Below are 14,695 nucleotides of genomic sequence, written 5' to 3'. Positions count from 1 at the left end.
GTAGATGAAGAGAGAACGTGTCATAAATATACATAGGTTACAAGAATTAAATTATCGGTACCTATTTATTATATCGTTTATGCACAGTAGTCACTCGCTTCTTTTCATTAAAATTGTGGTTAACACTTTTTCATTCCAATATCTTCTTTACTGTGCAAACTTAATTGTAGCTTTGCAATTTACTAGGAATATTTCATTGATTTCTTTGTTAAGGTATCTGTTTATCATCAAAATGCAAGATACTTTTGCTTGAATGCCATAACCAATAAAAATTACCCATTGATGTTTTATTGTCTTCATAAGGGTTTGTCAAAACAAATAGATTATTATTTGGGACATATATTTTTATTAATAATAATGTACAAGAATGCCAGAACTAGGTATATTTATTGATTTATTACTGCATTTGCTATATACATAACATTTTTGCCTAACTTTTCTTTCATTTATATAAGTAAATTAATATTTACATTAATAATGATGGAAAAGTCTTTGGTCACTGCTGTGAAGAATTTTCTTCATGCTTTCCTTTTAGTTGTAGGCTATTTTATTTAACTAATGCATAATAGAGTTTAGTTACTCTTAAGATTCCCGACTAAATGTCGTAGGTTTTCTTTCAAGTTACACTCCGTTTTTTATTCTATCGATCTTGTATATTCATCATGTAACTACGGGAGAGTTTTAAAAATAAATGGTTCGTAACACCAGATTCCTTAATCTATGGTAACGCATTTCGTGATAAATTACTTTCTTTGGTTTTAACTACATTTTAAGCAAGGTTGATTTACGTGTATTTTATTTTTATCCTTTTATTTCCAATTATCTACTTATGGCCTTTGATGATTACTCTTTTAATTACACTGTATTTATTTATTACATATGGCAGATAGGTTTATTCTTGTGTACATTCCCTAGAGCTGCAAGATAATTACGTTTATTTTTGCGTACATTCCCTGGAGCCGCAAGATATTTAGGTATATTCTTGTATACATTCCATGGAGACGCAAGATATTTACGTTTATTCTTGTGTGCATTCCCTGGAGCCGCAGGATATTTAGGTTTATTCTTGTGTACATTCCCTGGAGCCGAAAGATATTTAGAATTATTCTTATGTACATTCCACGGAGCAGCAAGATATTTAGGTTTATTCTTTTGTACATTCCCTAGACCCGCAAGATATTTAGGTTTATTCTTGTGTACATTCCCTGGAACTGAAAGATATTTAGGTTTATTCTTGTGTACATTCCCTGGAACTGAAAGATATTTAGGTTTATTCTTGTGTACATTCCCTGGAGCCGCAAGATATTTAGGTTTATTCTTGTATACTTTCCCTGGAGCCGCAAGATATTTACGTTTATTCTTGTGTACGTTCCGTGGAGCCACAAGATATTTAGGTTTATTCATGTGTATATTCCTTGGAGCTTCAAGATATTTAGGTTTATTCTAGTGTACATTCCCTGGAGCCGCAAGATATTTAGGTTTATTCTGTGTACCTTTCCTAGAGCTGCAAGATATTTAGAATTATTCTTATGTAAATTCAAAGAGCCGCAAGATATTTACTTTTATTCTTGTGTACATTCCCTGGAGCCGCAAGATATTTAGGTTTTATTCATGTGTACATTCCCCGGAGCAGCAAGATATTTAGAATTATTTTTATGTACATTCCGTTGAGCCGCAATATATTTGTTTATTCTTGTGTACATTCCCAAGAGTTGCAGGATATTTAGGTTTATTCTTGTGTACATTCCCTGGAGCCGAAAGATATTTAGGTTTATTTTTGTGTACATTCCCTAGAGCCACTAGATATTTAGGTTTATTTTTGTTCACATTCCCTGGAGCCACAAGATATTTAGGTTTATTCTTGTGTACTTTCCCTAGAGCCACTAGATATTTAGGCTTATTCTTGTTTATATTCCCTGGAGCTATAAGATATTTAGGTTTATTCTTAAGTACATCCCCTGGAGCCACAAGATATTTAGTTTTATTCTTGTGTACATTCCCTGGAGCCGCAAGATATTTAGAATTATTCTTATGTACATTACGTGGAGCCGCAAGATATTTACGTTTATTCTTGTGTACACTCCCTGGAGCCGCAAGATATTTAGGTTTATTCTTTAACAGTTAGATCTTTTTGAAGATGTTTAAATAACCTTCAGAATTAGTTAAAAATTATTACCTGCTTCAAACATGTCATCGAAGGTATTAAGTTAAATAGTTGAATGAAGGGAAGACTGGTATATCAAGGTAAGCTCTTTTCAAGTCTATCGAAAAGTGTATATCCTTATTTTGAACTGTCAGGTTAGGGTTAATAAAGATAATTACACTGCTGCTCTATGTCCCACTCCTACCTATATTATCCATAAATTAACTGTTCAGCATCTCAGTGAGGGTTTACTAGGACGGAATCGTAATAGAGCCTAAGCACTGAGGTGGCACTAATATTGACAAAAGCCAGTATATAGAATTAATTATTTAGATGTAAGTATTTGGACAGAATAAATGTGTATGGTTCACCCTTAACTACATCCAACCCATTTTCTTTGATGGCCTGCTAAGTGGTGGTGCCCTTATCCACGAGGGAAGATTTTCGATGTCTGTTTAGGAAGGTTTTCCCAAAATTCATTTCCCATACTTCAACCTTAACACAACCATTTTTCAATGGGATGCAGTAGGTAATTTGTCGATTTGGAAAGAGTATTAAGAGGCACTGTCCATCATTATGATCGAAGATGACTTTATATTCTGAATTAAAGGGAAATGAACCCCCTTCTTATATGCAATGATTCATTTGTTTGCGGTAATCATCCTTGTAGCCTGGAAAATAAGTTCACTATTTGAAGCAAACGTGTTTTTAGTACGAGCATGATGACAATCAACTGATTTGTTCCTGGTGGAGGCAAGGATGTTTAATACCTGGAGATGCCACTGGTCACTTTCCCCATACAAATCCGTGAAGCAACTTTGACAACTGACACATCTGCTGTGTAGGGCAGAAAGGACCCAAATCCTTTGCCCGTCTCGTGACCGGCATAGCTTTACCTTTGAAAATTCCGACTTTATAATCTTTTCATCATAAGGAGATTAAAATCCTATATCAACAAAGAGATATATCTACAAAATATTTTATCAATACAGCATACAGAAAAAAAACAAGTACAAATTCATTCAAGGAACGAAGACATGATAGGAACACTCAACTATGGTAGAGGAGGACAGAATCTTATCCTATTAAAGTGCTACAAGCAACAATTATCAGATTAATATAAGATGTGTAGATGCACTCATAAAAGGGAATTTAATTAGTGACTACTGAAATGAATCTGTCAATTCCTGGGGTATTAAAGCAGAGGAGAACAGAAGCTTATCCTACGAAACAGCCAAGGAGGTTTGCGAAATAGCTACAAGAAACAATTACCAGATTAATATAAGACATGCAGATGCACTGATGAAAGGAAAATTATCTACTGATCTTCAAAACGAATTGGTCAAGCCCCAAGGCAATACAACTGAGTAGAACAGAAGTTTATCCTTGAAAGAGCTTAATACAAACCTTTCTTGCTACTGCAACTTTTTACAAAATATAAGTGTGTTTAACAGCTGAAAGCATAAGTCTAAATTCTACTATATTATACAAATATGATACAAATCTCAATGTCACCACTTATTGCACGATACAGGGGCACTGTGTTCAAAGTGAATGAGGGATATAAACGTATCACGTAAATTATTAAATGAAATCGTTTAATTCTTGTTTTCTTTTACAATTTATTTATTTCTATTCGCTATCACATGAATAATCATACAAACCCTTTATAATAATTAACTTTTCATAATTTTTATATTCATTATAAAATGAATATAAAAATTATGGAAAGTTAATTATTATAAAGGGTTTGTGTAATTATTCATTTGACAGTTTTCTGTCTTCATGGTTTAAAAAATGTGCAAAAGTTATAGCCTATACCGATGAAATGTAAACAATGCATTCAAGGTTTTGCTGAGTCTTTGGGTGCATCCATATGCAGAACACGAACTAGGCATCCTTTAAGCAAAATAAGAGCTTGTGTCCTTCCTCAGTGACTATTCTAGTTGAACTGAGATACCAGTGACATCTCCACTTTATTAAACATCGTGACCTACCGTGTTTTGGTAGGTCACGCTACAGGCGACAGCGCATTTTGCTCTACACGCGGGCCTGCTTCACAATTCTGGGAAAAGGGCACCTCCAGGTATTAAACCTCCTTGGGTGGAGGCAATGGCCGTTCGACAGCACTATGCCCTGAGGTCAGCTTAGGTTAGATAGGAACTAGCAGTGATGTAAAATTTATCTACCCCTTTAAAAAGAAACATCTTTTTTTGTTGAAAGCTTGAAAATTCGAAGGGCATTTAATAATTGCCAAAAAAAAAAAAAATATCAGAAGCCAATTATATTTGAGTTGTATAACTTATGATGCCGCCTCCATATACAATACAACAGGAGTGGGAATATTTAATTTGGCAATGCCACTCACTGCCCATGCATTATCCTTTTTGCCATGAAGGAGTTGATGAAGTATAGTTCCCAAAATACAGAAATTAAAGATGAAGTTTTTATTCCATGACCCTCATCAGCACCTGCCAGGTAATGCATTTGAACAGGAAGACTAGAAGTTTCTTGATTCCTCTCCAGAAAGGATCAGCTTCTCCAGGGGTGAGGACTACCCCAAATACTTAGTACTGTTCCGGCAAGGAGCAGGTCCGTATTGCACTGATTCTGAGGAGGCAAAGTGGAGGTCTTCCTTTTTACTGGCACTGTCCCTGATCAGGAGAATTTACAACCTTGGCAAAGCCCCTACATCATCAGTAAACAGTAAAAGGCATGAAAGAGGCAATAAACAAAACATGTTGTGCTCTGCAGGGTTCAAGATAATGGCTAGAACTCCCTGTCCAAGCTAGCTGAGGAGACATTCAACAAGATTGATATGCAGGGAAAGATTTCCTGATTGCAGGTCAATCTACTACAATCCTGTCACCAGATTCTCTAAGGAAGAGGTGCCATTATACAACATACGACTCTCATCCCTCTCCTCTGCCTGTGAACCCTTGAAGTACGTCTTGGTTAAGGATTGGGTGCTCGGGAGGGACCTGGAGGAGGAGAGAAAAGTTCAAGAATTACAGTTCTGGCTGGAGGAGGGCGTAGTTGAGGAAGGGTGTAGTTAGTAGAGGGAGAGATGTTATTGGTAGGAAGAGAGTTTGTTCGACGTGACTGCCGTGGGTTGGATTTGTAATGTCTATCACTTCCCTGAAGATCAGTGATCCACTGAAGTCTGGTTGTACATCTCTTCTTCCATGCATGGAGGGAGCCTGGGCAGTTAAGGCATCTGGTATAGGTCGGTTCTCTGGCATCGAATCTAGAGTGACAGGCACTGGTGGGGTGTCGTATGCTGCTGCACACTGCACAGACCTCCTGGATTGTGCAACGGCTCTTGTAGTGGCCAAACCTCTGGCACCTGAAGCATCAAAGAGATTCAGGGAAGTACTCCTTCGGGGCAAAGGTTCCCCAGTTGCCAAAGCCAGATCCTTTGAGGTTGTTGCCCTTTGAAGACAGACTCTAGCTTGTGAAATGACTTTCCTGTTTTCCCTGCACATCTCTTGGCAGAGACAGTGGGTGGGTGGTTCAGAACAGGTTCCAGAGGTAGGTTCAGCTCGTAGCAGATGATGATAGTCGTGGTTTTCTCAGAGATTTAAAGGCCGGTCATGAATGGCAGAGGCAAGGGACAGTGATATTGCCCTATCAAGCAGGACAACGCCCTAGAGACTGACCATATATACATATGATCAGCGACCAAGCCCTCTCTCCACCCAAGCTAGGACCAAGGAGGGCAAGGTAATGGCTGCTGATGACTCAGCAGATAGACCTATAGGCTCCTCCAAACCCTCCATCCTAAGGTCACAAGAATGGTGAAGTTGCAGGGACCAAATGAATTAATGGGTTTGAGCGGGACTCGAACCCCAGTCTGGCAATCACCAAGCAAGGACGCTACCACCAGGCCACCACAACCTTAAAGGAACTGGACACTGTCTTGCTGCCCGAGAAAGTCGAAGGATTCCTTGTCCAAGGGAGCAATAATAGCTCTCCTCAGAGGTTTGATTGGATGCTCATCTTCAGGTAGGGGTTCTGCTCCGCCATAACAGCGTAGGAGGTCGTGGTTTCCCTTTGAATCAGTTTGAAGGGCTGCTGATGAGCTCAGGTGAGGGTGGCAAATCGCTGGTCGGTCTCTGGAAACGGTGGGGTGTCTTCATTTTCTTCCTGACTTCGGTCCATTCCTTGTTAGAGTCGATTTCCCTGTTGTTTTCTTCTTCAGTAACGTTCTTGTAGTTGTCGTCGTCGTTTTTTGTGGGCTTAGGTATGTCCTGGGTCGATTTCATAGGTAATGGGTGGTCAAGGTCCAAGGTCTACGGAACAGGGATCCCAAGTTACTTGCCGGGCACATCACCAAGTTCTCAGGTCCCACAAGAGGCTGTCGTATGAACATTTGATGCACGCATATACAGTCTTGTGTCGTAATTCTTTTACTGTAATGAGTTCAGCATTTATTTTAAGTGGTTGCTGTTATGTGACAGTAGTTACACAGTCGAGTGTCTGTAGGTAGGGAAACATTTAATTAGGCTACGCATATGAAAAATTTGCCTCAGAGCATGTTATGTAAGGGAAATTTTATTATTCTTTCTGTTCTATTCATGTTTAAATATCCCTTGTGCTTTCAAGAGGAGTCATTAGGAAAGGTCTTATTGTTCAGTCATCACGCTAATTAGTCAACAAACCATTGATAGTTGGTATTTAAAAATAACTGTCCATTATTAACGCTTAAATTCAAATAAGAAACTGTTTCCCAAGCTATGTAGTTCAAAGAAGCTGGTCTCAGTATATCAAACTCCTAAATGGTATAAAATTACAATTGGCTGCTTTTATCGTTTGAGTGCTATACTTGTAAATGAAGAATGCGAGACAAGAAACGTCAAATACTCTGAACGAATAAGGTAAAACGACAGTGGAGGTCCTGTAGAGAATGGGGTTCCCCTGCTGTATGGGACCGGAAAAGCAGCCATCATAGTAAGTAAAGTACCATATAAAAAGATGAAGTTTACAATCGTTTCCAACTTCATTTGTGGCACCTTCAGAAAAAATAAAAGTAATATTATAATGCAGGGATAGTTAGCGAGACTGAATAACCTCCACTTTATTTAAATGTCTCCCTTTTCATTCATAAAATGAATGGATATAGTGACTGATTTCTGCATTACTGTCTTGCTGTAACTTTTTTTTACTGCAATGTTTGCTCTGTTATTCGGTCTATGACCTTCGAGGGACACTGCCGTCAATGCACCTCATGCAGTGCTCTAAAGGTATGAGTTAAGGAATTCAACTGTCTCCCGGTGGCCCCTACCTTCGTTCCAACGGCCTTTCTTGCAACCCTCTGTTCAACATCTATCAACTTTTACTTCTTTATTTATCTGAGAGGATTTCCGCTAGTTTCATTTTGGGACTGAATGGCCTCCCTGTCCTAGCAACGTACCATATGACCACTATCAGTATATCATACTGAAACAGTACTCACTTTATGTACCTGATGGAGGTGATTAATGGAAAAGAAAAATACTGTCCAAGTAGACATTAAAAGAATTACTGTATACTCCTTGTCGACCAAGTCACATTTTGGGCTGTGTCATGAAACGATTAGTTAACAACACATCAATAGCAATGACTAGCCAAGGTCTGAGAGGAGCTGAGAGTACCAGTTTATTTATAATTTATTTTATACTATCCTTCAGAAATTAAAACTTGATGATTTTGGATCCGAATACTAAAACATTGAGCTCATTGAAACTTTTTCAGATAGCTAAAGAATTTGAAAAGATTTTAATGTCCTCCATCTACTGTAATGTACCAGAAAAATATAATTATACTTATAATCTTTTCACCTATATAATTGTTATTAATTTAAGCTTATTCACTTCTTATTAATTCAATTGCAATATTATCAATGCAAGGACGATACTGATAACCTTATCAAGAATAGTATTCATAAAACCATTGTTCAAAGAATAGCGTTGATATGAAATTACCAATCACATATTACTCTTGGCTGCTACTATAATTTCGGATGATTATCTAAGCTGAACTCTTGTCTTATTCGTGTTTTCTTTCACGAACTCTGGTTACTAGTACTGTTCTTCATTAAGATGTTTTTGTTAAGTACATACAGCGTGGTCAAGGTTAAAGTTTAAAAATGTCTGTTATCTTGATTTTTAAAGATGAAGTTGAACATGCCAGTTATTCTAATGTATATTCCTAAAATGTGGGTATGTATCAAATCAATTGTCGTCATGATATGACGGGAAGTTGAAGAGCATTTGGAGTAAAGATATTTTACTTTTCTTTCAGGTGCGTTTATTTTCCTGCACATTTGAAAACCTCCTAGTGGGCAACCCAATTCCCCTAATATGGGAAGGAGATGGAAGCTAAGGAAATGCTGATGGTACAAGATTAAATTATTCATATGTAAATCAAAGCGGATAACAGGGATGGAGGCTGAAATATCTAACTGACATCAGATTAAAGATAAGTTAAAATTCACATCACTTTTAATTATTTTTTTTTTTTTTTATAGAGGTTCCCACCTCAGCTTACAAAGTAGGCTAGCCGGTGTACAATATAATGCTGAGCATATACTATTTGAAAAAGTGCAGTAACGCAGATATTCTTTTAAAAGTGAAATTGTTCTCAAAGTATTTCTTGGCGAGATGGTCAGAGATTTTGTTATTACTATATTAGGTTTATGACTGTATACTATCTGGTCATTTTAAATATACAAATATTTCTCAAAAGGTATATTCTTAAAAAGTCTTAACAGTGAAGCATTAGCTAATGTAAGATTCGATAGTATACTCCCATGGGTCATAGATTTTAAACACTCAGCCTTGGGGTCGTAGAATGCCATATTTCTTAACCCTGGATAGGTACGGTGGGTCGTTTGCGACCCCGAGCGTCAAAAAAAAAACAGGTTTTTCTCACGTGACTCACCCCTGTGACTGAATTTGTGGGTGATCGACCTGCAGGAGGTGTCTCCCCTACACGCTCTAGTAGTGTCCAGATGTGCATTGCTGTAGCTGTACTCCTTCCCCGATTTCTGAGACGCGTCGGGGTCGTTCGCGTCCGAGTTTACCCTTCTGAGGTAGTTTGCATAATTATCAAAGTTATTACGTATTATGAAATTGTCGTAGAATGGTGCAACTTGTATAGGTTATCAGTTGTGGAAAGTCTTGGTGGATTGTTTGGCTACCATGTGCATGTTTTTTTTTTTAGTTAAAATGTCGTTCATCACCACGAGGACCATTTTACCGCGAGTGCCCCTTTTTCATTTTTTTTCATTTTTTTGCCAAGTCATTTTTCCGTAAGATATTGCCAAATAGTGTCGTAAAACTTTTGCTTGTTCAGTGTTGGAAAGTGTGTCTAGATGATCTGGCTACCCATGCATGACTTTGTTTTTGTCAGATACGACGTAGTTATTGGTATATTGGGTATTTAACTGCGGTTACCAATTTCTGTTTTTTTTTCAATATTTGTAAAAATTACTACGTAGTAAGGAATTGCCGTATATTATTCATTTTTTTTTCATGTTTATGTGTTAGAAAGTGTGCCTTGATGGTTGGGCTAACACGTGCATGTCTTTTTTTTTATCTGAGATGTCGTATATTAGAATGTCGGGCATTTTACCGCGAGTGTCCCTTTTTAATTTTTTTTAATTTTTTTGCCAAGTCATTTCTCCGTAAGATATTGCGAAATAGTGTCGTAAAACTTTTGCTTTTTTAATGTTGGAAAGTGTGTCTAGATGATCTGGCTACCCATGCGTGATTTTGTTTTTGTCAGATACGACGTAGTTATTGGTATATTGGGTATTTAACTGCGGTTGCCAATTTCTGTTTTTTTTTCAATATTTGTAAAAATTTACTACGTAGTAAGGAATTGCCGTATATTATTGATTTTTTTTTCATGTTTATGTGTTAGAAAGTGTGCCTTGATGGTTGGGCTAACACGTGCATGTCTTTTTTTTTTTATCTGAGATGCCGGGCATTTTTCCGCGAGTGCCCCTTTTTATTTGTTTTGCATTTTTTGCTTAGTCATGTTACCGTAAGGAATTGGCAAGTAGTGTCGCAAAACTTATATTTTTATAGTGTTGGAAAGTGTTTCTAGATGATCTGGCTACCCATGCCTATTTTTTTTTTTAGCCAGATATGGCGTATATATAAGTATGTGTTCGATTTTCCTGTGATTGCCATTTTTTCGTTTTTTCCCATTTCTTTCAAAATTACTACGTACTAAGGAACTATCACAGAGTAATATTTCATTTATATGTTTATTTGTCGGAAAATATGCCTTGATGGTTTGCCTAGCACGTGGCTGAAATTTTTTTTTTCTGAAATGCCGTATATTAGAATGGCCATTTTTCCACGAGTGCCCCTTTTTATTTGTTTTGCATTTTTTTGCTTAGTCATGTTACCGTAAGGAATTGGCAAGTAGTGTCGCAAAACTTATATTTTTATAGTGTTGGAAAGTGTTTCTAGATGATCTGGCTACCCATGCCTATCTTTTTTTTAGCCAGATATGGCGTATATATAGGTATGTGTTCGATTTTCCGGTGATTGCCATTTTTTCGTTTTTTCCCAATTCTTTCAAAATTACTACGTACTAAGGAACTATCACAGAGTAATGATTCCTCTAGATGTTTATTTGTCGGAAAATTTTGTTTACTTTTTTTTTGATTGAATATCATCAAATTTTTTTAGCTAAAATATTGTTTTACATTTTTTTTTTTTCGATTTTATTTCCCTTCAAAAAAAATTTTTGGGGTCAGAATTTTAATTTTATAGTCGTAAAATAATCGACAATTATCCAGCAACCCACCATACAATTTTTATGCATATCCAATAATAATTAGATTAGTAAATAACACCTTGAAATTGACATACACTTCCTACATTTCAAGTGGCAGATTAGGGAGTCTGAGTCAGTGTGGTTGGCGGCCATTTTGTGGACATATCCGAAGCGTAAGCTGCCCTATCTATATATATTCTTGTTCCCTATAGAATTTGTGATATTTTGGTATATTTTTACCTGCATAAATATCATATTATATATTAAATATATGTATTTTTTTACGAAATTTCTAAGTACTCAAAAAATTACCTTTAGATATGGCCCCTGATATAAATGTAATTTACAAAATAATGAAGATTTTTTTACATATTTCTATTTTAGGATAACATATGTTTATTCCCTAAAAAAATTAGCCACTTCCTATTTCATTTGGGTACCCAAAAAAATTCATGAAATTTGGACAATTTTTTTGGCCAAAAAAAGTTACCCTTTTTTTCTCATTTCAGATCTTCACCTCCATGGGTCTGACTTCATCCAAAATACATCAAGATGTGTCCTAAACATTCAAGAATCAATTCCTAAAAGGATTTGTGTATATATGTATAAACTTTTTTTTTATGAATTTTTATGTCAGGTCTTTTTTTTTCTACTTAATTTTTTAAAATATTTATAATAAATAGTTATTCTGCAGATGAGTAGTATTTATCTTTACAGTTGTTTTAAGCATTCATTGAAGTTCTTTTTGGCAAAAGAAAAAAGGAGGTTACTGCAAAAACTGATTTTTCAAGAATTTTTTTTGGCGTCGGGGTCGTTCGCGTCCGAGTATACCCTTAAAGGGGTGTCCGAGGACCGTACCTATCCAGGGTTAAACCTGTAGTATCTTACTTGTCGTATAATTAATTATTGAAATATTTCATTGAAATTCATAGTACTTATTTTATCAGAAAATAGTAAGACAGATTATTTCTTAAGTCTATTACTTCACTCCTCATACACCCTAAAATTATTCATAAACCTATTTCACCCTAGATCCCTTGTTTGATGTTTGAGGAAAGTCCAGCTGCTTGATTACTATAACAGGGTATATTTGATTGACATTGAAATATTCCTTTCAGCGCTGAAGTATAACCATCTCTGTCAGTAGACCTATACTTCCAGGTTCAATGGAAAATATCGCAAGCCTATCAATTTACCAAATGATTTTTACGTGAGGGTTTAAATATACAAATGTATTTAATCTTTAATGTATAATTGTTCCGTAACCGAAATACAAACCACGCTATTTACATTGGGTTTACCTTTTAGCGTAGCTGAAATGACGAGCCAATAGTTTTTAACAAGGGTTAATTACCCCCGCGCTAGTTAGCGGGGGGGGGGGGGAGGGGAAGGGTAGCTTGCTACCCCTCCCCCCCACACCCCGGTGATTTGCTTCACTTCAGTTTTGGCTCCGGCGATTTCCTCGTTGACAGCCTTTAATCTTTTTTCTGCTTTTTCTCTACAGCGTGTGTGTGTAAGAAGTTGACCACCTTTATTATTACTATGCGTACGTGCCCTGGAATTGCCGGCCGCCCTTGTGGTACCTTTATGTTGGCCACGGATACGGATCCTCACACCCTTTGCCCGCAGTGTCGAGGCCGACGGTGTGATCAGGAAAATATGTGTAGTGAGTGCAGGGAGTGGTCTGCCTCCCAGTGGGAGAGGTTTGGCCGCCGGCGTAAGAAGAAGTCCAAGAGAGACCGTTCTCCTTCTGGGGTTGCCTTGAAGGAGGAAGGTTCTCGGGACTCTTCTTTCGTCGCCCAAACCTCCTCCGAAGCTCCCCCTCGTTCGGCTCCTAAGGAGAGTCGGCCGAGTGGGAGTGCAGGCCCTAGTTCTGTTTCCCGACCTTGGGTGGGGGGAGAGGGCGTCGCCTCCCATAGCGGGGCGGTTCCCCCTCCTCCTCCGGGGGAGGTTATTGATAATTCACTGTCTAATGATGATCTTTTACAGATTTGGGCTTCCCTGGGGCTTAAGGGCTTGCCCTCCAGGGTTGCCCTGATTGACCTTGTCCAGTTGGGGGCCGCCGTTAAGCAGTCGCCGGTGATAGCAGAGGTAGACCCTCTGTCTATCGTCGACGTCGTGGTGGCAGAGGCCTCCGACGGGGCGGGGCAATCCTCTGCAGGTGCAGTTGAGGATGTTGGTGCTGACGGCTCTCCTCCCCTTTCCGTACATCCTTCGAAGGGGGAAGGGAGTCCTACGGGCTCGTCTGCTGTCCAGCTTCCCTCTAAGGGGAGTGCCTTGACTGAGACTCCCTTTCGGAGGACTGATGGTCCAGATGATCTTCCTCGTGGCCGCCTTCGCCATAAGGCTCACCGTCCGCTGCGTCGCAAGGGCCTCCCATCCCCTTATAAGGGTGTTAAGAGGCGCCTTTTTGGATCTTCTTCTTCCGAAGGGGACTCTCCTCGTCGTATTCAGCCTACAGCTCCACCTTCTTTAGACCTCTCTGGGGATCGGTCTCCTACTCCTGCTAGAACTTCACCTTCTGGGGACCTCGTCACCCGACGGGCAACGGTCCCTTCGGGGCAAAGGGATTCTTCCCTTACACGTGCAGTGTTAGCGCACAGGCGCTCTCCTGCTCGTCAGCGCTCTCCTGCTCGTCAATGCTCTCCTGCTCGTCAGCGCTCACCTGTTCGCCGGCGCTCACCTGTTCGCCGGCGCTCTCCTGATGTTCGCCCTCCTTCTCGCCAGCGCTCTTCTGAGGTTCGCCCTCCTCCTCGCCAGCGCTCTCCTGAGGACTTCCTTCAACCTGTTGTTCCTGAAGAGCGCTCAGCGCGCCAGCGTTCCCCTGCTCGCCCTTCTGCAGTGTTAGCGCACAGGCGCTCTCCTGCTCGTCAGCGCTCTTCTGATCGTCAGCGCTCTCCTGTTCGTCAGCGCTCTTCTGAGGTTCATCGCCCTCTTGCTCGCCAGCGCTCCCCTGTGGTCTCTGAATATCCTGCAGTTCCTGTTGGGCACCCTGCGCGCCATCAGTCTCCTGAGCGCTCTCGTGATCCTCAGCTTGTTCCTGCACAACATCGCCCGCGTTCTCCAGCGCGTGTTTCTAAAGCACATGTTCGCCCACGCGCCTATGCTCTCGTGAAAGCGCCGCGCCGACTGTTCCTTCACAGGATTTCACGCGTCGCCCTCTTGCTCGCCAGCGATCACCTGCTCACCAGCGTTCACAGACGATTCTACAATCGCCTGCTCGTCAGCGTTCTCCTACGCGTCAGCGATCACCTGAACATCAGCGATCTCCGGATCGCCCGCGTGACTTACCGCCTGCGCGCATGCGGTCTTCAACGCGCCGCCGCCCAGAGATTCTGGAAGGACATGGTTCGCCCTCTGCTAGCTCGCCCTCGCGCGATCGTTCGCCTGCGCGTCCTACGCGCTATCACTCGCCAACGTGTCACCATGCGCCAACGTGCCATCGCCCGCCTGCGCACCAGCGTTCGTCAGCGCACCAGCGTTCGCCAGCGCACCACCGATCGCCTGCTCGCAATCGCTCTCCCTCGCGCTACAGGTCTCCTGACCAACGTCGCCAGCGATCTTCGGAGCGTTCTCACCCGCCCACGCGGCAACGCGTTCCCTCGCCATCGCGCCAACGCATTCGTTCACCGGCTCCCCCACGCGCTCGTTCGCCTGTACGCCCTCGCGCCCACTCACCTGTGCGGCCGCTCGCCTGCGCGCCCGCGCGACCACTCGCCTGCGTGCGACCGCCATTCGCGTCGAATTTCACAGCCAGTGATAGCAGCAGGAACGCGTGGT

The sequence above is a fragment of the Palaemon carinicauda genome, chromosome 15, assembly GCF_036898095.1.
Source record: "Palaemon carinicauda isolate YSFRI2023 chromosome 15, ASM3689809v2, whole genome shotgun sequence".
Classification (NCBI taxonomy): domain Eukaryota; kingdom Metazoa; phylum Arthropoda; class Malacostraca; order Decapoda; family Palaemonidae; genus Palaemon; species Palaemon carinicauda.
This window is presented reverse-complemented; position numbering follows the sequence as displayed.